The sequence below is a fragment of the Somniosus microcephalus genome, chromosome 12 (genome assembly GCF_052327205.1).
Source record: "Somniosus microcephalus isolate GS21.2 chromosome 12, FLI_Smic_1.0, whole genome shotgun sequence".
Taxonomy (NCBI): Eukaryota; Metazoa; Chordata; class Chondrichthyes; order Squaliformes; family Somniosidae; genus Somniosus; species Somniosus microcephalus.
The window spans coordinates 127105092-127129170 of record NC_140998.1 but is presented as its reverse complement, the minus strand read 5'-3'; the positions used below and the strand labels follow the sequence as shown (position 1 = coordinate 127129170).

The window sequence follows — 24079 nt, the reverse complement described above, 5'->3', positions numbered from 1 at the left end:
GAGAGTGGTGAACCTGTGGAATTCTCTACCACAGAAGGCAGTTGAGGCCAATTCATTAAATATATTCAGGAAGGAGTTAGATATATTTCTTAGGGCTAAAGGGATCAAGGGATATGGGGAGAAGGCAGGGACAGGGTACTGAATTTGGATGATCAGCCATGATCTCATTGAATGGCGGAGCAGGCTCGATGGGCCGAATAGCCTACTCCTGCTCCAATCTTCTATGGTTCTATTATGTGCAAATCGGACAGAAAATTCCGGCGACCGTACATGTGCACTAAAATGTGGAAATCCAGAAGTTGCTGTTCGAGATGTGACGTTTGTTGAATCCGTGATTCTTAAAGTATGATGTTTTCCAATAACTAGACGGAGGCTGTAAATTAACAATCAACAGGTGTTTACTGGAGGAGGGTAGTCCAAAGACTAACAGTACAGAGGCATGCTGAAGGCTTATATACAGGTGTGGTCACTGCCGGTACTACAGTATACAGGAGCTGTAAAAGTAGTTCTCTCTTAAAGGTACATACACTACAATTCCTCCCCTTTTAGATTAACAGTACCCATAACATTCAAATAACAGTTAACACTTTAACATGCACATTAAACTGAAATAGTCCATTTATAGATTCAGTCTTTGGGGCGGCTTCCTGATCCTTTTTGGATAGCGCCTTTCCTGAGGTTCTTGTTCTTGGTGCGGAGGCGATTCTGACCCCCTTTCGTTGGTTAGTTCATCAGGTTCCACTGCTACTGTTTCTGAGGTAGATGCTACCGGTATGTCGGGTTCATCCCCAGGTACGCGAGACATGGGGTTGACTCGTTCCTGTGACGCTAGGATCTGGTCGACATGGCGTCTCACAATGGTCTCCCCGACATCCACTGTGTACGTCAATGGCCCCTGCCGTGTGCATATCGTTCCGGGTTGCCATTTCTCTGTTCGGTAGTCGCGGGCCAAGACTGGTTGTCCTACATTGAAGCTCCTTGTCGGCTTTTCATTGATGTGCTGGAATTGCTTATCCTCAACATTTCTTCGCACATTTGGTCTGAGCAAATCCAGACGAGATCTCAACCTTCGGTTAAAGAACATCATGGCCGGGGTCTGGTTGGTAACTGCATGTGTCGCATTTCTGTAGGCTAACAGGAAATTGTCCACCTTATGCTGTAGTGGAATTTCATCATCGCACATGGCCCTTATCGCCTTTTTAAAGGTTTGTACGAACCTCTCAGCCAATCCATTTGTGGCTGATGATACGGGGCGGATGTGTAATGCCTTACCCCATTCCTTCTCATAAATTTCCGAAACTCTTCGGACACAAACTGTGGTCCGTTATCAGAGCAAATCTGCTCTGGCAAGCCGTTCCTGGCAAATATGGTCCGTAGGACTGCAATCGTTTTCTCTGTAGTGGTTGAGGACATTTTGATCACCTCAGGCCATTTCGAGTGCGCATCCACTGCTATTAAGAACATTGAGTCCATGAATGGACCAGCAAAATCAATATGCACCCGTTGCCATGGAGAGGAGGGCCACTCCCATGGGTGTAGAGGGGCATGTGGTGGTGCATTTTGGACCTTCTGGCATCCTGAGCAGCTCTTTGTTAGGTCCTCGATTTGTTGATCGATCCCCGGCCACCACACATAAGCCCTAGCAAGGCATTTCATTTTCACCCCTCTCAGATGGCCTTCGTGAAGCTCATTGAGCACTCTCTCCCTTAACTTGGGTGGAATTACCACTCGGGATCCACACATCACTGTCCCCTGGCATACTGACAGCTGTTCTCTTCTGGATGAGAATGCTGGCAACAGTGAGTCGCCATGTGTTGGCCATCCCTTCACCGTCAAATCATATACCCGAGACAGTGTCGGATCATTGCGGATCTCCTTCTCTATATCCGCGTTAGTTACTGGCAATCGTTCAATTATCGACGAATAAAATATTCCGATAGGGTCCACTGCTGGTGCTTCCTCCACAGTAGGCAGTGGCAGGCGTGATAGCCCATCAGCGTTTCCATACTGTTTCGTGCCCTTATACTCTATTTCATATTGGTTCGCCCCTAGGAAAAGGGACCATCTTTGTAGCCGTTGTGCAGTCATCACCGGAACGCCCTTCTTTGGATTAAAGATGGAGACAAGTGGTTGGTGGTCAGTCAGCAAGGTTAACTTCTGCCCATGCAGATAGTGGTTGAATTATTTTACTCCCCATACTAGGCTGAGGGCCTCCCTGTCGATCTGGGCGTAGTTGCGCTCGGCTGAGGTTAGTGACCGAGACGCAAAGGCTCCTGGCCTCTCCAACCCGTCTGGGAATTTGTGCGACAGCACCGCTCCAATACCATAGGGTGATGCATCACATGCCAACCGAATTGGCAGTGCTGGGTTGAAATGGGCCAACACCTCTTTTGATGTGATCAATTCTTTGCACTTCTGGAAAGCTCGTTTACATTCGTCATTCCACTTCCATGGTACCCCCGTTTGCAGTAGGGTGTTCAGTGGGTGTAATACTGTAGACAAATTTGGTAAGAACTTATGGTAGTAGTTCACCAGCCCGAGGAACGACCTCAGTTGTGACACATTTTCCGGTGCTGGAGCCTTGACTACTGCCTCAATCTTTTCAGGGGACTTATGTAACCCCTCTTCATCAATAACCTGGCCACAATACGAGATCTGCTTCTGGAAAAACTCGCACTTGTGGCAATTAGCTCGTAGCCCATATTCCTTTAATCTAGTGAGCACCTTCTCCAGGTTGGCGAGGTGATCACTGTCATTTTTGCCCGTGACCAGGATGTCGTCCAAATAACACTGGGTCCCTGGAATCCCTTGCAGGACTTGCTATGTGTCCTTCTTTTCCACACTGTCTGCACACTTGGTCCTTGAACCAACAATCCTTCTGGTCGTGTGTTGTTCTGCCGCAGCGATAACACTTCCCTGCTCCATATGACATTTCATTGGTGCCATATTCTTGCGGTCTCCGTTGTATCTCTGCAGCGCCCCGTGCGGCTGCTTCGTGTGATACTGCCATGCTGAAAGCCTTGTCCAGCGTAAGATCCTTTTCTGATAGAAGCCGTTTCTGGGTTCCTTCACTTTGAAGCCCACACACAAACTTGTCCCTTAACGTATCTGCTTGTCCCAATCCAAACTGGCAGTGTTTCGATAGCTTGCGCAGTTCCGTTAAGTACTCAGCATTACTTTCGTCTTTATGCTGGTTCCTTTTGTGGAACTTAAATCTTTCTGCTATCAGCAGCGGTGTGGGGTTTAAGTGGTCCTGTAGGATTTCCACTATGCTTTCGAAATTCTTATCCACTGGCTTCTCTGGGGTTATTAGGTTTCGCAGTAAGCCATAAGTTTTTGCACCCATGGAATTCAACAAAACCAGTGCTTTCCTAGCATCTGGCACTTCATTCGCCTTGCAGTGCACCTCAATGCGTTCCACATATGTCGCCCAATCTTCGACTTCATTGTCGAACGCAGTGATACTGCCACTCTTCAGCATCCCTGGGTGTGATTAAACTGTCTAAAATGGCGTCTCCCGCGCTCTCCCTTCTTCTCCGCTGGCACAAAATGGCGTCTCCCGCGCTTTCCTTTCTTCCCGCGCTCGCCCTTCTTCTCCGCTGCGGCTTCTAAAATGGCGCCTCCCGCGCTCTCCCTTCTTCTCCGCGGCTCAATGGCATCTCCCGCGCTTCCTTTCTTTCCCCCGCGGACGCTGTTCAGCCCTTGAGCCCTGGCTGTGCTCTGCGCGTTCTCCTGTGTGCCTCTCTCGTTGCCGCCGCTCGGTCCTGAACCCGGCTGCTGCTTTACCCTCTCTCTCTTTTTGTTTTCCGTCGACGCCGCTCGGTTTTCAACCCCCGGCTGCGCCCTGTGCACTTCACCCTCTCTCTTACCCCGTCGACGCTGCTCGGCCTTTTCTGTGCCGTCGGTCGGCTCCAGCCGCCGCTGTCCAGGAAGGGTCTGCGCTGTACCTGTTGCCAGTCTGTTGCTGGATCGTCGTGGCTGGAGAACCAAGTCCAGCTCTCAACAGCCTCCCCTGCGATGTTCACTCTCTGCCGGATGACTGGGCGGTTGCTCGTGGTCGACGCCCGTGCTTCTGGTCTCGACTTTCTTCCACCGTCCTCCCGGAGCGAATCCTTGAAAGGAAATGCAGAGTTGCAGGTAGATTCGAATCGACCTCGTCGCCACTGTTGAATCCGTGATTCTTAAAGTATGATGTTTTCCAATAACTAGACGGAGGCTGTAAATTAACAATCAACAGGTGTTTACTGGAGGAGGGTAGTCTAAAGACTAACAGTACAGAGGCATGCTCAAGGCTTATATACAGGTGTGGTCACTGCCGGTACTACAGTATACAGGAGCTGTAAAAGTAGTTCTCTCTTAAAGGTACATACACTACAACGTTGCTCTGTAAGGTTCTCGAAAACGGCATCTCGCTGTCTGACTTATCATTTAAATGTATTGAATGGCATGATGTTGCTGTATGAGCTCATAGATACGGTCTAAAGTCACCATAAAAAGTTAGGTCTTGTCCATTCCAGTCTAAGTACCCTTTTAACAGCATGGTAAGTCTTAGCTACTGCCAATCATCCTCTCTGGCACTGAAAATTAACTTTTACAAGTATTGAGTCTCATTCCTTCAGCTTTTAATTATTGTGGAGATTTAAATTTAAAAAAAAACAAAGTCTCTTTTATCTCTCTTAATCCAATCTCTCTTTCCCTCTCTTTATTTTGCTTCCTTCACCTGATTTGACATTGGATTCACGATTCGATTGAAACTTGCTGGTTCAGACGGTATTGCTCATTAACAACTCTTCAATCTGATTGGATAAAGAGATACACAGTTGCTTGTCCTGTTCACACAGGTCCTAGATGCCCTGTAGAGGACACTATGCGATTTGGATACTCGGCTGACAGGAACTTCCAGTGCAAAAGTCCATAGAAAGTCTATGGGAAAGTGCAAGTGTAATGAACGGCTGGCACCGTTTGTTCGCCACTCACAGCAAAATCCAGCTCAATATGCTGACTGCCACACTAAGCACTGAACCAAGCTTGGAATGTAGTGGAGGGAACCGGTCATTTTGAGGGTGAGTTTTTGCTATATTTTTATTTTATAACAAAACCTCAACTGAAACAGTTTACAGATTCACAGGCATTTCAAAAGTGAAGCACATGATGTGTTAGTCTAAATTAAGCAATGACCTACTTGAATAAGAGTGATTTGAAACATTCTTTTAAATCAAAGGTTATCAAGTGAAAGTAAACGGTTGAGGAAATAACCACAAATTTAATGGAGATAAATTAATATTTATTTTGTGTTTGCAACTGAAGTGTGTATGTAATCCTGAACATTTTCTACTTCATCAAAATATTAAAGCTTTGGACCTCAAAACAAAACAGAAGACAATTTTCAAAAATAGCCCCAAAATGGAGAAAATTATGTGAATGCTCTTTTACTGGGCTCAGGTGGAGATTTTACATGAACTTTAAACAGTATTTACTCATGCCTTCCTCTCTGAAACACTGCATACACATCACAGTCCTTAAGCATGGGAAAAAGCTCTCAGGTTATTGGGTGATGTCCTGGAGGACTCCCAGGACCCTTGGAGTCATATCTGCCTTCAAATAAGATGGGGCAAAGGGAAAGATTTGGAAAAACATCATAAAGCTAAGGCAAGCTTGGCATCACCAAGAAAAGCTTGTATTATTTGCCTAGATTTGACCCTTTAGAAAAGCACTTTTTCCACTAGATGATTCTTAGAAAGGGATGCATGTGCATAAGCAATGCATGTTTTTCTAAGATTATACTGCAGGGCCTTTGGTGACACTAGGAATCTACACGGAACACAGCTCCATTTCTGGAGTGTATTCTACATCATAAACTGGGTTCTGCCTGATTATCTGGAATGCTATGATGACATCATGTCCTACATTTACATTAATGTTTCACCACATCAAAATATTTTCCCCTTCATTTTATTTTCCTGCCATCTGTGAATCTTACATTAATGCTGCAATACTGGAGGACACTGCTAAGAAATGTTTCATCACAGGTTATGCCCCAGCTGGAGTAGTGTTCAATTCTGGACACCACACTTTAGGAAGGATGTCAAAGCCTTCGAGAGGGTGCAGAGGAGATTTACTAGAATGTACCAGGGATGAGGGACTTCAGTTATGTGGAGAGATTGGGGAATCTGGAGCTGTTCTCCTTAGAGCAGAGAAGGTTAAGGGGAGTTTCAATAGAGGTTTCCAAAATCATCAAGAGTAAATAAGTAGAAACTGTTTCCAGTGCCAGAAGGGTTGGTAACCAGAGGATACAAATTTAAGATAATTGGCAAAAGAAACAGAGGCGAGATGAGGAGAATTCATTTTACGCAGTGAGTTGTTATGATCTGAAATGATGATCAGCCATGATCTCATTAAATGGCGGAACAGGCTCGAGGGGCCGAATGGCCTACTCCTGCTCCTATCTTCTATGTTTCTATGAAATGCACTGACTGAAAGGGTGGTAGAAGCAGATTCAAAAATAACTTTCAAAAGGGAATTGTTTAAATACCCGAAGGGAAAAATTGCAGGGCTATGGGGAAAGAGCAGGGCAGTGGGACTAATTGGATAACTCTTTCAAAGAGCCGGCACAGGTATGATGGATCGAATGGCCTCCTTCTGTGCTGTATCATTTTATGATTCTATGAGCAGAAGAAAGGTACTGCCAGTAATGGAGATCAACAGGTGAAGTCTACATTGTAGGGCCATTTATGCTTGAAGTAATGATAAATGCTGCAGACACACAGTGTCAAGCTTCAGGATTTTTTGACCGTTTTTTTCTACAGAAAGGTTTGAAAGTATAGGTTGTTTTTAATGCTTCTTTATTTTAGCAAAGTGTATTCCTATAAGGTTAAAAAATGACTCTAGCTGAAAAGTGGTTAATACGCTAAAAGGAAATTCTGTTCTTCAGCGGCTGAGCAATTAGTAATTCATTAGCTTGTCTGGGTAATTTTTAAAAAAACCTCAGACTCATTATTCTGAAAAACTCTGTGGTGATAGAGAGAGAAAAAGAGAGAGAGAGAAGGGGGAAGCCTCTGCAAGAGATAAGCTGATGAGGCAGAAAGGCCCTAGAAAATACAGGCTTTTGAAGCAGAAAGGCTGTGAGGGCAGTCAGGTTTGTTGAAGGAAAAGCTGTGATAGCTTTTGCTGAAGTGAAGATGTTATAAATGCTGGAAGATAGTTGGATGCCATTTTGTTTAAGTCAAGAAAGATGATCCATCAGTGTGGTTAAGTATGGTGTGTTCATTATTTTGCATCATTATGTGAAGATAAGTTGTACTGATTGAATTATGTCAATCAGACGATAATTGTGGGTCGGATAGTTCAACTGCTTAAAGGTTTGTATCAAGCCTCACCTCACCAAATGTTAACTCGGTCTGTCTTCAGATTGATTGAGGAAGTACACATGGACAGGACACAAATATCCAGTTTGGATCGCAAGGGGATACTATTATTATACCCCTGGGCCATGCCATTCTACAAGTAAATGTAAAGCAGTGCGAGTCAACTCCGATAAAACTAAAACGCTCAGAATGCTCACGAGAGTGATCAATGGTACTGAATCCGATAAGGTTTAGGCAGCAAACCACAATTTGCAACATGGAAAACAGGAACATCTAAAAATAAAGGCCACCTTCAACAAATGGTAAGCCCTTTTCAGGCTGGGCAACTTTTTAAACCAGTAGGACCTGCTTTATATCCGCATTATATACAGATATACAAAGCCACAAATTAATTTTGTTCTGTGTACTCCAAAAATGTTTTACATCAAGTAGAGCAACACAAATATTTATGACATATCCATCCTCTGCTGCCCTCACATGCTACAGCAAGCTGAGAGAGGAACTAGCCAGACATCAAACTGAAAAGTAAATTGATGTTCCTTTTGATGGACAAAGCAAAACTCAGCAGGGACTGTGCTCAAAGAACTAAAATGGCTCCCAACCAATCTGTGTTCTCTTTTTAAAGATTTATGCAACAGTCAATGTCAGCAAGGAGATGTGCTTCAACAGGATTCCTACGCCCGACAACAGCATAGCACGCTTGCTTCCAGTTAACGCAATGTTCATCGTCTGGACATGACAGAAGGCCCTTCAAAGTCGTACAAGAATCACTCTAATCTTGAAATCTGCTGAAGAGAAGCAGTGCGGTGCATGGTGGATGGGGATACTTTACAGTGACAGTATTTTCCTCTTATAATAAGCAGAGAGATTTATATTTTTAACCTGTTAATATGCTACATGTCGTATCCCAGTTTGCAAGTCTCATTTGGAAAACTGAAATAAAAAAATGAGCCACTGAAGCTAGTTTGCATTGATAACATTTCCCTGTCAAGACAAAATGGCAAATACTGTCAATTCAGATCTGTAAAAATAAACCCACAACAATGGTCCTGCACCACAGTTTAAAACACTTTCATAAAAATTACAAGCTGAATTTCTCCATTACTGCAGAATTTAATTGCCTCTCATCCAATTACAAAATGTGATGGAGCTGCAATTAGAATCTATCTTTAGATTTAAATTATCCTCTGCATTTTTATCTTTAGGGACAGAATGATTAAACAGAGTAATCCTTGAATAATAACTTGCACCTAATAGCAACAGAAAGGATTTATAGGCTTGTAGATGACTGAAGCTATAAAATTAACCACCTTTACTAATACATACAAAGGGTCTGTCAAACCTAATTTATTCTCAGTTAAACTTTTGAAGCTAAAGATGAGCTGTAATTATCACGAGGGTCACCATTGTCACGTCTGGGGAGGGACATTATTTTACCGAGCGTATCTGCTGGTACACTCGAATGCACAATCTGAAAAGTCATGAATTTCCGCACAAGAAAAAAATCATAACCATATTCCCACAATCTAACAAGTTTCCAGTTGAAATAATTAGCTCATAACCATTAGGCTCAGGAATGTGTACATTTAAACTACAGAAACAAACAACAGGTATAAATAACCATAGTGGCTTGAGCAGATCATTGACATAAACTCTACAATACTGCAATTCCAATTGCTGGTACACTGATGGACATGTTTTGTGAACACTCCTTTGCCTTTGAAATGCCACTTCCCCTTAAAGAGCTTCCACAAAAGTGCATAGATACAACAAAATTCATGTTGTTAAGCTAATCCTTATTTGAAATCAAATATACAAACATTAATGTACGTCATGCATCTAGTTCGCACCCATCACACTTGACGGTATCACAGAAAATATCTATCACAGGATCCATGACACTTGCTTGATAAACTCAACTACAGTACCATGTTCAGGAAAAAATTGCTGTTAAGTGAGCTATGCTGATAGCCTATATCACTCAACAACAACTTTAAAATCAAATATACAAACATAACTGTAAGTCATACATCTAATGCGCGCACATCACACTTGAAACAAAAGCAAAATATTGCGGATGCTCTAGATCAGAAATAAAAACAGAAAATGTTGGAAATACTCAGCAGGTCAGTCAACATCTGTGGAGAGAGAAACAGAGTTAACGGGCTGGATTTTGCTAGGGAAGGGGGAGGTCAGTGGGCGCGATCGGTGGCGGGTCAGGTGGGAAAGTGTTTTTTTCCCCCAGCAGGACAGGACCTCGCTGTGAACCCGCCGCCACGCGCCTATCCCAAATGTCGGGTCTGTCAGCGCTGAGCAGACCCGACACCCAGCGGCGGGGGAGGCAATTAAAATCATTAGTGGCTTGTTTGCAGCCACTTATCAATGTTTTTTTCCCAGCTTTTTGGATTTGACAGATCACCCACCAGTTTTCGGCTGTGCCTAGACCTCGTCTGTGAAGCTGAGACGGGAGGTCATTGGCCATTGAATCAGCTGATGAGTTGACAGCTTCAAATGTCAAGTCAAAGCTCCCAGCTGATTGAGACATGTTCCCTTAACCACTAGCTTCTGTAAACTGCATTTCCACTACAGATTCAGGATGCTGCAAGTCTTTACACAAGTCTCCATCCAGTCTGACCTCATTACCTCTCCCACCATTGACAGATCGCTTCTGTCATCTCTACTTCACCTGCCATGTATTCCATCAGCATCAGTGCACTTTATACTCTCTCACCTTGGTCCTCAGAATGCCACCACAATCAACCCGAACACCAGCATCACCAGGCACACCAGCAGCACCAACAACAACACCAACCTTCTCTGCAATCAACTGATGCCGCACAGACACAGGGCATCAGCACCCGACCACATTGCTGCCTGGGAGGCCAGGGATGACCTCACCATGGCCATATTTACTTCACTTGACGCTGTAAACCCTGGCTGCCACATGATGTGCCAGGATGGCACCACCCTACACCAACACCATAAAGCATCCCTGCAATGCCCAAGCCATTCCTTTCACGCTCGTCGTCACTGCGGGGGGTACCGTTATGTCTCACCATTCACTACAACTCACTAAGCTTCTTCCCAAAGGTGCACACAAATCTGTCCAAGAATACAATGTGTTGAAAATAAAGGTTTCAATGTATGACAGCACATTAACAGAAACTTTACATGAACATTGGATAAAACACCCAAGTGGCTACCCTTGTGTGTTGTTAGTTGGTATGATTGCATTAGGATGAGGGTGCATGTGAGGGGTGGCTAGTGAGATGGGGAAGTGATAATGTAGATAGAGAGGGATGGGTGGAGGTGCAAGGTACAGTAAGTTGGTGTGAGTAAGGATGTGCAGGAGTAGGGTAGGGAAGGCAGAGTGATGAGGATGTGATGAGTGGCACAGCAGGATGAGGTTGAGTGTGGCTTTGCAGTAACGTTTGTGATCTACTGTGATCATTGAAAGGTTTGCGGCACTGCACCCAGGTCCTCCTGACCACATCCCTGCGTGTGTCCTCCTCTGCAATGTGCAACCAGGCTGTGTTGATCTCCAAGGGAGGTCTTCTCTGCCTATGGGATGGGAAGAGGGCCTCCCTGTGTGCTGTGACTCCCTCCATAAGCATATGGAGGGAGTCATGGGAGAGCCTTGGTGCAGCACTGCACCTCTGTGCAGTGCTTGTCAGTGTTTGCAGCACCTCAATGCTGTAGAACACTGACAGCACAAATGTCAAATTAAAGTAGGCCATGGTCCCTTGAAGGAAACTGGCTGATGATGCATCATCAAATGACGTCACCAGACCCGCTTCTTCTGATTGGCCAGGAAACACGCTGGGCAGGATCAATCAAGATAAATTCATTCTACACAGCAGGCTGGAGCCAGCAGAGAGGCCGGGACCTGCCACCGACATTGCCCGCCACGGTTTGTAAAATCCAGCCAAACTTTCAGATCGATGACCTCTCATCCTTGAAAGTATTCTTTTGTGAAACTATAGCGCCTTTCACAAAAAGAAAATTCCCAAGGTGCTTCACTGAAGCATAATTGGATGAAAATGGATGCCATGCCAAATAAGGAGATATTCGGAGGGCTGACCAAAAGCTTGGTCCGAGGTAGATTTTAAGAATGGTCTTAAAAGGAGCAACGGGAGGTGAAAAGGCAGAGGGTTCTAGGGAAGGAATTCCTGTGAGTAGGTGCTACGCAGCTGAAGACATAGCCACCAATGGTGGAGCCAAGGGAAAGTAGATGCACAAGCGGTCTGAATAGGAGGAATTTAGATTTCTGGGGGAGGGGGGGCAGTGGGTTTGTAAGGCTAGAGGAGCTTATAGAGATAGCGGCAAGGCCATGGAATGATTTAAACACAAGGTTGAGAGTTTTAAATTGGAGGCGTTGGAGTGATGGGTGAGCGGGACTTGGTGCTCAGCTTGGGGTTCAATAAGATGCCGAGGTCGACCTGAGACAGTGGCCATGGACAAGGATGAAAACAGTGGCAAGAATACCGATGAACAAACAGCTATATCAAACAACCAGCAAACATGTTTTCAGCCACCAGCTTACTTTGTCAGCTAGCCGAGGGTATAATTGGTACTTTTATACTTGAAATCTGTTTTTCTGACGAGGGCTGCTCCTCTCTTAGAAACTGAGGGCTTGAATTTGTATTTCCTTTATGGTGGGCTTTCATGTTTATCTTCAAACCGTGATCTAATGTGATGAAACCCTATTTTTTGAAACCGCATTTTAATATACATAGGCCTAGAAATTCAGTATAGCCACTTTTGGGGCGGTAAAGTCGGGCGGCCGCTAAAGTTTGCGCCCGGTGCAAAGTCGAGCCCCCTTCGCCGATATTCAGTTGCATCGCCCTAAGAGGTTGCTGCTGCGCTAAAACAGGCGATGCACGACTATCATTAGGCGTTAAGCCGGCAGCCCGGGGCGCTAACACCGGAAGTTGGGCGCAGGGCAGGTGCGGCGAGCTGCTGATTGCCAGCAGACACTCTGGCTCCGGTGAGCTCTTAAAGGGGGAGGGTGGATTTGTTTTTTTGAAAGGCCGAGACTAGTGTATTTGTGTTTTTGGGGAGGGCTTCTCTCCATCAGTCTTCTTCTTCTCCTTCTCCTCCTCCTCCTCCTCCTCTTTCTCTCCCCTCCTTCCCTCCCTCCTCATCTTAAATCTACTCACAAAGAAGGAGTGTTGCAAAACGGCTGCCTTTTCTACTGCAGGAGTGCCCTTTAATTTGCGCTCCCCGCAGCCCGCATCGGCTGAGCACCGTTCGACTCAACAGTTGCTAGGGCCGCCAGGCGCACAATGGGGCGGCGCGAGTGAAGTTCCGGTTCCGGGCGCACAAAGGGCGTTGTACGACGAAATGACGTCATGATCTGCGCGCGCAGATGAGCGCGCGCAATGACTTTGCGCCGGCGCTAAATATCTACTGAAGTTGGGGCGAGGCGCAGATCGCGCTGCGCCCGGGCGCTAAGCGCCTAGCGCTCGAGATCTACTCCTCCTAAGGCGCTAACGGCTGGCGCAGCCAACTGAATTTCTAGGCCATAGATTTTAGTGCAGACTCCCCTGGTTTGGCAATTTTTCCTGTTTTGCCTTGCCACATCCCAATTTATTTTTTTTAACATTCTTTCCCATTTAACCACTTTTCACCTTTCTATCTCTTTTTAACCAATACACCCAAAGCTTACTTTCCCTTCCAAATAAGCCACTCTATACCCTTGCTTTACCCCCTCACATGCCATGTTACTTTAAACCCTCACTCACAGCTCCAGTAACCATTCGCAAGGATATTGGACCCAGCTGCACTCAGCTGTTGGCCATCTCCTGCCCCAGGAATCTGAACCCTTCTCTCCTACACTAGGTCTCCAGCCATGCATTTACCTCCTTAATCTGACTGTTGCTGTAATGACTGGCCAGTGGCACTGGTAATAATCCTGAGATTACTACATTTTAAGTCCTGTTTCTTAATCTACCTCTTAACTTCTGGAGCTCGCTTCATAGGACTTGAATCCTATTCTCCCAACATGAACTATGACTTCCAGCTGTACCCCATCCTTTACCAGGAACTTCTACACTTGCTCCATTATGCCCCTTCCTTTGACACTCGAGAGGCAATACACTATTCAGGACTAAGGTTTCCAGTGCAGAAGCAATTGTCTAATCTTCTCACTATCGAATCTCCCACTGCCACTGCGTTCCTGCACTTAACTCTCTCTCACCCCCAACGTAACCACTCGCTCCACAGTGCTGTGGCACTGTGCGCGATTCCCCTCCGAGTCCCACTTTCACGCGCATCATAGATATCTAGCAGTATACATACATCAGTCAGCTTCAGAACCCCAGGAGTTTGTGCACTGCCTCCACCTGAATCCTGTTTCCCCAACGACAGAAAGACACCCACTTTCCCTCCTCTGGTTCTCTCTAGCTGTAGCCCAATCATCTCTTGCAACTTGGGTTTTAGGAACCCTACATTCCTCCCCCCTCCCCCACCCCAACCCCCCTCCCCCACCCCAACTTAACTATGTGAGTTATAGCTGATTATTTTTGTGCTTGTGCTTCTTTTGAGTTTTTTGTGCCCATTCCCCCCCATAGAAGTGGAGCCTAATCACATGTGTAACCTCTGACCACCACCAACACCGCGTCGCCCCCCCCCCCCAAACTTGGTAATTGTACAATGGGGCCCAACTTTCTGTGGCAGCATTTTTCATAGGGGATGTTTATACAATACACTGTGGATGGCATGGTACAATCCTCCTATCATTTGGAGTATCCTCCGATCCCCAGGAACAATACCATGTGAAATATGCTTGCAATATCAAAAATCCCAATCATTTCAATTTTGACCATCTAGTTAAAATAAAAAGTTGGTTAAATTACTTTCCAAGTTTCGAACTCTCAAGCGTGACAAGTCAACCTGCTACAAAGAAACTCTAATTACCATATTTTTTCCAAAAAGTAGAGTGATCTGGAATAATAATTTCTGTTGCTCTATTCCAGATATATAAATATTCAATAATTAAACAGCTTTGCATTTCACCAACGTGAAAACATCAGTGATTCTCAACAAAGTACTTCAGTGAATTTTAATAACTTTTTTACCATAACATTGCTAGCAGCACCACTATTTCTGAATCCAGGGCTGAAATGGATTTGCCTGTTATTCTTGTGTAACACCACTGAAACCTGCACTTTCACATAAACATTCCTAAAGAAACTGAAAAAAAAGGATCCTGCTGATAAAGCTTTGAGTTAAAAAAGAACCGGTGAGGCACAGATTAAAGTAACCAAGCTCATTTAAGTTAAAAAATACAAATTAAAATAAATTATAACTATCAGGTAGCAGTGCATGTTATTGCTAAATACATAATTACACACACAATTACTGCATACTTAGTGTATCATCGGCATCTATGTAACCTACATCACTGTATCTGCACTCCTAACAAGCATATGCTGACTACAATGGTAATGACAAGAATTTTTTCACCAATTACAAATTAATCATTTGCAAATTCACCTCAAAACACTTTGATCATACCACTGACTCGCCACAATGGAGAGATTCTACCTTTTTATAGCAGTCACCACATCATTCCCCACATCATAATTTTTAGGAAAATGGAAAACAAACCCCTTCAATTTATGGATCCAGGAATTATTCCAACAGCCAAGTACACTGCAGAACACAATAAGCACGAGTAAAGATGATGTTATACCTAAAACTCTTTAAAAAAAAGCCAGTGATTTTCCGTTGCTGCTAAAATAGAGAAAGTCATTGTCTAATTGACCTCAAGAGAGGAATTAACCTCTGATAGAATCATAGAATCATACAGCGCAGGAGGAGGCCATTCGGCCCATCATGCCTGTGCCAGCTCTTTAAAAGAGCTATCCAATTGGCCTACTCCCCTGCTCTTTCCCCATAGCCCAGCAATTTTTTCTACTTCAAATGTTCCTCTTCAAGGCATGCCATCTCTCTCCCTGGCAACTGGCTTGAAGCTGAATCAGACCCTTTGCAACCTTGGTGTCATATTTAACTCCGAGATAGCCGCTCCCTCACCAAGATCGCCTATTTCCATCCCCGGAACATCGCCGATCCGTCCCTGCCTCAGCTCGTCTGCTGATGAAGCCCTCATCCTTTGTTACCTCTAGACTTGACTATTCCAACGTCCACCCTTGACTTCAGCTCATCCGAAACTCTGCTGCCCGTGTCCCAACTCGCACCAAGTCCCGCTCACCCATCACCCCTGTGTTCGCTGACCTACATTAGCTCAAGCAACACCTCAAATTTAAAATTCTCATCCATGTTTTCAAATCCCTTCACGGCCTCACCCCTCCTTATCTCTCTAACCTCCTCTAGCCCTACAACCCTTTGAGATCTGTGCGCACCTCCAATTCTGGCCTCTTGCACATCTCCGATTTTAATCGTTCCACCATTGGTGGCCGTGCCTTCAGCTGCTTTGGCCCTAACCTCTGGAATTCCCTCCCTAAACCTCTCCTCCTCTCTACCTCCTTTCAGACTATCCTTAAAACCTACCTCTTTGACCAAGCATTTGGTCATCTGTCCTAATATCTCCTTATGTGGCTCAGTGTCAAATTTTGTTTGATAATGCTCCTGTGATGTGCTTTGGGATGTTTTACTATGTTAAAGGTGCTATATAAATGCAAGTTGTTGTTGTATTGATCCAATTCCCTTTTAAAAGTTATTATTGAATCTGCTCCTACCATCTTTAGGTAGTGTATTACAGTGATGTCTTGATTGTGGTTTTAAAGGACAAACCAGCTTACAAACATTAGAGGCAGAATAGAACAACTATCCTTGTACAACAGCATATTTTCCCATTTACTGTGACCAATGCCACAGGAGATCTGCTCATGTAATCACTGATCACAGCACATTTTGTTCTATGTTTAAATAAGGAGTTCCAAAATACAGAAAACAATAAGTAAATTGACAACACCACATGTTGGCTTTAAGCTGCAGACTAGAAGCAAGTAATTTTCTGACACAATTTGGTTTTGGTCTGGAAATTAATTTCAGACATGTTAATATAATTAATATATTATTATATAGCAGAAATTCACCCCAGGGATTAGACAAAAATAAGACCCAATAGACAATGGTCAGAATCTTGCAATTGAAATGTGGCAATACACAGATCTGCAAAAGAATGTCCCATCAAAGACCTTTCAATGAGCAGGCCTACCCTATCTAAACTCATGTGTACCAATAGGTTGTCTTTTATCTAGGGTGTTTGCACAAAACAAAGGAATATCCCACTATTACAATGCAGTTCTAACCACTTGTACAGGGCAGCAACAAAATCAGATCTCATTCACAATATACAATGTCAAATACCAGACAGGTTAATTTCCCAGTTTGTTATTTTTTAACCAATTTGTTACTGCCTCTCAGTGATACTTTCAGCAAATCAAAGTCTTATCAGGACTTTTGAGACTTTTTTTGTTGCAACATATTTAATCCCGCCTACCCCTCACATACATTGCTCGCTCACAAACTGTTTTTTCTATGCCCTGAATAGGTAATATCTGCTGTGTTGACCTTCCATTCTCCACTCATTTCCAATTTGTGTCACCAAAAACCCATGGACCCAGATTGTTTAAACTGATGGAAGAATCCAAATGGATGGAGCTTCATGACCACTAAACAAATCACATTAAGCTTCACCAGAGTGCTGAAAACCACAGGCCACAAGCTATTCTCAGTTTTTAAAAAATAAAAACGGAGTCCAAATTTTGTTGCCTAGTATGGTTTTATCAATTAAACTGGGAACCTTACAATAGGATACTGATTCAAGCCGCTAGTTTAAAGAATCTGCCCAATTATTGATTGTGTTGATCAATATGTGCCGTGGGAAGGGGAGCAGGTGTTGAAAGAGTAGACCATGGAGTTGTGGAGGGAACAGTCCCTTCAGAATGCTGAAAGGGATGGGGAAGATGTGTTTGGTGATGGCATCGCACTGATGGCATACATGGAATATTCTTTGTTCCAGTCCTAATCCGGTCCCCTCTCTCACCTCTTTCTCTGGTACATTGATGACTGTATCAGTACAACTTCCTGCTCTCACTCTGAACTGGAAAATGTCATCAACTTTGTTTCCACCCCTCTCTCGCCTCCACGTAGTCCATTCTCTGACCCTTCCCTTCCCTTCCTCGACTTCTCTGTCTCCATTTCTGGGGATAGACTGTAAACCAATATCTACTATAAACGCCTCCCCCCTACCGACTCACACAGCTACCTTGATTACACTTCCTCCCACCCCACTTCCTGTAAGCGTTCTATTCCATTCTCCCAGTTTCTCCATGTCCGTTGCACCTGTTCTGACGATGACACCTTCCATACCAGTGCTTCCAATTGTCTTCTTTTTTCTTCAACCGAGGATTCCCCTCCACTGTGGTTGACAGGGCCCTCGACCGTGTCCATCCCATTTCCCGCAATTCTGCCCTCACCACTTCCCCTGCCTCCTCGAACCACAGTAGGGTCCCGTTTATCCTCACCTTCCAGCCCACCAGCCTTCACATTCAACGGATCATCCTCTGCCATTTCTGCCATCTCCAGCGCGATGCCACCACCAAAACCATCTTCCCCTCCCGTCCCCTTTCAGCATTTGAAGGGACTGCTCACTCTGCAACACCCTGGTCCACTCTTAAATCACCCTCAATAACCCCTCCCCTTCCCACGGCACCTTTCCGTGCAAGCACAGGAGATGCAACACCTGCCCTTTCACTACCTCCCTTCATACCGTCTAGGGCCCCAAACACGCCTTGCAGGTTAAACAGCGATTTACTTATACTTCTTTCAAGTTTGTATATTAATTTGCTGCTTATGATGCGGTCTCCTCTGAGGAGACCAAACACAGATTGGGTGATCGCCTTGCTGAACACCTCCATTCAGTCTGTAAGCTTGACTCCGAGCTTCCGGTCACTTACCAGTTTAATTCTCTATCCCACTCTGACCTCAGCCTCCTACACTGTTCCAAAGAAGCTCAATGGAAGCTCGAGGAACAGCACCTCATCTTTCGATTAGGTACTTTACAATCTCAACATTGATTTCAATAACTTCAGATCATAACCACTGCTCCCATTTTTTCAAGACAGCACGTGCTGGTAATAGTTCTGCTGTTAAGTAAGAGTTCTGCTGTTGCCATTTACAGCTCATCTAGACCCATCTTTTGTTTCTTAACAGAGTATAAACTACAGTCGGTGATGCAGTACAGGCTGCTAGATCACGAGTAAGGGACCAGCAGCCCATAGTTACAATCTATGTCAAATACTATTCCTCCTAGTACAGAATAACAGTTTTTAAAAAATGAATTTGCTTTCAAAATAACGGTGAGGCTAATTGCGTCACCATTATTTATGTGTGAATGTTACAGCAACTTCAGGCGAGGGGGTAAACGCGGATATCCAAAAGTTGCTGTCCCAGTTGCACCGCTGCATCTTTATCTTCACAAAAACGGCATCTCGCTGTCTGACTCGCCATTGAAATGCATTGAATGGCGCAAAGTTGCTGTATTTGCACGGTAGATATGAACTAAACTCGCCACAGAAGGTTAAGTCGTGTCCATTTCATTCTAAGTACCCTTTTAACGACGTGATAAGTGTTAATTACTGCCAATCAATCTCTCTGGCACTGAAAATTAACTATTACAAGTGTGGAGTCTCATTCCTTCAGGCATTAATTACTGTTTGAGATTTTTAAAATGTAAAAATTCAATTTATTTTTGTCACTGATTGCTCCATGGTTTGACTAACAGCCTTGTGCAGTGGAAGAGCCATAACTACACTTATCACTTCCCTGATTGCCTAGCTAAGACTGGAAGCAAACTGCACAGGGAACATTAGGCGTCAATATGACACTGAACGTTACTCATCATTTTTAAGCATGCAGAAATGTTATAACAGATACTCCTAGGTGTCTATTATTCTGTACTAGGAAGAATAAATAGTATTTGACATAGATTGTAACTATGGGCTGCTGGTCTCTTACTCGTGATCTAGCAGCCTGTACTGCATCACCAACTGTAGTTTATACTCTTTGTCAGCTGATAAATCCAGAGAAATTGAGGTTAAAAAACAATGCATTACAGTTATTTAAGCCTTGATTTAAAATCGGGGCGCAAGTGTGGTTTGGGGGGGTTTGGGGCAAGCAGCACAAGCTCCTATAAACAGCAATGACATAAATGAACAGATAATGTGTTGTGGTGATTTTGGTTGAGGGATAATAATTGGCCAGGATAATTTCCCTGCTCTTCTTCAAATAGCGCCATGAAATATTTTACGTCCACCTGAAAGGGCAAATGGTGCTTTGGTTTAACATCTGATCCGAAAGACGACACCCCCAACAGTGCAGCACTCCCTCAGTACTGCACTGAGAGTTTCAACCTAGATTATGTGCTCAAATCTCTGGAGTGGAGCTGGAACTTGAATTGACTCCAAAACATTTTGAGTAGCTTTATGGACAAAGTCATTCATAGTCTAAAGGGTTTCAGTTCTGTGTCAACAATTTTCACTAAAAAATGAATTGGTTGTGAGAATCCAAATGGATTGCAGTTAGAAAAAGGCAGCCAACTCTGTGAAAATAACTTGTAGCTGAATGCCATTTACAGGGAAACATTACTGCAATGGGATTACTTTCTATATATAGAAAAAACTATGATTTTGTGCTCAATGCAGTATGAGATGGTAGCATTGTGGAATTAAACACTTTGGCCCAGAACCTGTGCTCCCGATGACACCGCATGCTCAATGTACGCCGTCAAAAGCCTTCTGAAAGGCCCCGCAAGTTCTGGGTTTCTGCATGCAATGCGCATGCGTGAAAACCTAGAACTTGCGATCTGTCAAGGTACGCCTTGACAGATCTACTGAACTGAAAGTAACTGAAAGTAAAATCACACTTGCTGGCACAGAGGTGGGCTATTTAAGAACATAAGAAATAGGAGCAGGAGTAGGCCAATCGGCCCCTCGAGCCTGCTCCGCCATTCAATAAGATCATGGCTGATCTGATCCTAGCCGACAATCCACTATCACAGAACCATCTCCTGAATCTAACAGAATTAGACACACGAAATAGGAGCAGGATCAGGCTACACGGCCCCTGGGCCCGCTCCGCTACCCACAGGGCCATAACCGATCCGAACCTCGACTCATGTCCAAATTCCTGCCCGCTCCCCATAACCCTTAATTCCCTTTACTTCTAGGAAACTGTCTATTTCTGTTTTAAATTTATGTAATGATGTAGCTTCTACAGCTTTTTGGGGCAGCATATTCCATGGACCTACCACCCTCTGAGTGAAGTAGTTCCTCCTCATCTCAGTCTTGAAAGAGCAGCCCCTTATTCTAAGACTATGCCCCCTAGTTCTAGTTTCACCCATCATCGGGAACATCCTCCCCGCACCCACCCGATCCAACCCCTTCACAATCTTATATGTTTCAATAAGATCGCCTCTCATTCTTCTGAACTCCAATGAGTAGAGTCCCAATCTACTCAACCTCTCCTCATGTGTCCATCCCCTCATCCCCGGGATTAACCGAGTGAACCTTCTTTGTACTGACTCGAGGGTATGGACACCAAAACTGTACGCAATATTCCAGGTGCGGTCTCACCAATACCTCCCTATTTTTATATTCTATCCCCCTAGCAATGAAAGCCAACATTCCATTGGCCTTCTTAATCACTTGCTGCACCTGCATACTAACCTTTTGAGTTTCGTGCACCAGGACCCCCAGATCCCTTTGTACTTCAGTACTTTCCAGTTTCTTGCCATTAAGATAATAACTTGCTCTACGATTTTTCCTGCCAAAGTGCATAACCTCACACTTTCCAGTATTGTATTCCATCTGCCAAATCTCTGCCCACTTACTTAGCCTGTCTATGTCCCCTTGCAGGTTTTTTATGTCCTCCTCACTCACTACTTTCCCTCCCATCTTAGTATCATCTGCAAACTTTGATATGTTACACTCGGTCCCCTCCTCCAAATCGTTAATATAGATTGTAAAGAGTTGGGGACCCAGCACTGACCCCTGCGGAACACCACTAGTTACTGATTGCCAGTCTGAGAATGAACCATTTATCCCAACTCTCTGCCTTCTGTTAGATAGCCAATCCTCTATCCATGCCAGAATATTACCCCCAATCCCGTGATTTTTTATCTTAAGCAATAATCTTCTGTGTGGCACCTTGTCAAATGCCTTTTGGAAGTCTAAATACACTACGTCCACTGGTTCCCCTTTATCCACCCTATACGTTACTTCCTCAAAGAACTCCAGCAAATTTGTCAAACATGACTTCCCCTTCATAAAACCATGCTGACTTTGCCTATTAAATTATGATTATCCAAATGTCCTGTTACTGTCTCCTTAATAATGGACTCCAATATTTTACCTACCACAGATGTTAGGCTAACCGGTCTATAGTTTCCAGCCTTCTGTCTACTGCCCTTTTTAAATAAGGGTGTTACATTAGCAGTTTTCCAGTCTGCCGGGACCTTTGCTGAGTCCAGGGAGTTTTGGAAAATTATTACCAATGCATACACAATCCCTACCGCCACTTCCCTCAAGACCCTAGGATGTAAGCCATCAGGTCCAGGTGATTTATCCGCCTTGAGTCCCATTATTTTACCGAGTACCACTTCCTTAGTGATTTTGATTGTGTTTAGCTCCTCCCCCCCATAGCCCCCTGTTTGTCCAGTGTTGGGATATTCTTAGTGTCTTCTACTGTAAAGACTGATACAAAATATTCATTCAGTGTTTTTGCCATCTCCATATTTCCCACCATTAATTTCCCGGTCTCATCCTCTAAGGGACCAACATTTACTTTAGCCACCCTTTTTCTTTTTATATAACTATAAAAACTCTTACTATCTGTTTTTATATTTTTTGCTAATTTACTTTCATAATCTATCTTCCCTTTCTTAATCAATCTTTTTGTTATTGTTTGCTGTCTTTTAAAGTTTTCCCAATCCTCTATCCTCCCACTAGATTTGGCTACCTTATATGCCCTTGTTTTTAGTCGAATACTATCCTTAATTTCTTTACTTAGCCACGGATGGCTGTCTTTTCTTTTACACCCTTTTCTTCTCAGTGGAATATATATTTTTTGGAAGTTGTAAAATAACTCCTTAAATGTACACCACTGATCATGTATCGTCTTACCCTTTAATCTATTTTCCCAATCCACTCTACTCAATTCCGCTCTCATACCTTCATAGTCTCCTTTATTCAAGCTTAGCATGCTTGTTTGAGATCCAACCTTCTCACCCTCTAATTGAATATGGAATTCAACCATGTTATGGTCACTCATTCCAAGGGGATCCTTTACTAGGACATTTTTAATTAATCCTGTTTCGTTACACAGGACCAGATCTAAGGTTGCTTGCCCCCTGGTCGGTTCAGTTACATACTGCTCAAGAAACCCATCCCTAATACACTCAATGAACTCATCCTCAAGGCAGCCCTGCCCAATTTGATTTGTCCAATTAATATGATAGTTAAAATCCCCCATAATTATAGATGTTCCCTTATTACAAGCCTCAACTATTTCCTGATTGATACTCCGTCCAACAGAGTTGCCACTGTTCGGAGGCCTATAGACTACGCCCACTAGTGTTTTTTCCCCCTTATTATTCCTTACCTCCACCCAAACTGTTTCATTATCCTGATCTTTTGACCCAATATCATTTCTCTGTATTACAGTGATTCCTTCCTTTATTAACATAGCCACCCCACCTCCCCTTCCTTCCTGCCTGTCCTTCCTGATCGTTAAATAACCTGGTATGTTTAATTCCCAGGCATTGTCACCCTGCAGCCATGTTTCTGTAATGGCCACAAGATCATACCCATATGTAGTTATTTGTGCCATTAACTCGTCTATTTTGTTACGAATGCTACGTGCATTCAGATAGAGAACTTTCAAAGATGTTTTGTGACACTTAGTTCCTGCTTTTGCCCTTTTTATTACTTTACCTTTTACTCCATACCTTCTGCCCCTTCCTGACACGCTCTGGTTTTCAATTTCCCCACTGCTACCTAAGTCTATGGCCTTCTCTGTTGTCATTTTTATTATTTGCTCTCTAGGAACCTGCCCCCCACTAGTTAGTTTAAAGCCCTCTCTACAGCCCTAGTTATATGATCCGCCAGGACTCTAGTCCGACTACTGCCCAGCAAATGCCCACGAAACTCTTATGGCTGGTAAAAGCAGGTGTAGGGCCTGCTTTCACCAGTGTAAGGGTTAATATAAATCCTAAATTAAAAATAAAAAAATTAAAAATAATGCACAAACACTTAAAATTACTTTTTACAAATTTTCGCCCGGATTAAAATCTTTAAAATTATTTTTCAAAAATTAAATTTTTTATTGTATTTGATGTATTGAAGGGACTTCAAATTAAATTTGAAAATGAGAACATTTATCTTTATTAGAGTTGCCTAAATTCTTTAATTATTTGGAGATTCCATTGCTTGTCATTACGGGATTCCGTTCGGAAATGACTGCAATGGAATTCTCCTTTCTCATTGGAAGACCTGGCACATGTGAGCCCAGGGATACATCCAAATCGCCTGCATCCCTGGGATTTGTGGGCCTTTATGTAGGCGTACGCCTGGAGGCCCAGGACCCAAACCCTCAGTAGCCACGGAGCCAGGAGGTAAGTTTGGAAATATTTCACGGGTTGGAGGCGTACTCTGGAGGTACGCCTCCGACCACAAATTCAGGGCCAA

The 24079-nt window shown here is 43.9% G+C and overlaps 1 protein-coding gene and 1 long non-coding RNA gene across 2 annotated transcripts in view; one reads left to right on the top strand and one right to left on the bottom strand.

Annotated features, from left to right (window-relative positions):
- The window catches only part of LOC147109517 (gephyrin-like), a 513341-nt gene that overhangs the window by 186441 nt on the left and 302821 nt on the right, over nt 1-24079 (bottom strand). The window lies entirely within an intron of this gene.
- LOC147109518 (uncharacterized) lies at nt 4844-8323 on the top strand. The gene is made up of 2 exons (XR_015080298.1): nt 4844-5063; nt 7990-8323. It is a non-coding gene; the product is annotated as an uncharacterized LOC147109518 (long non-coding RNA).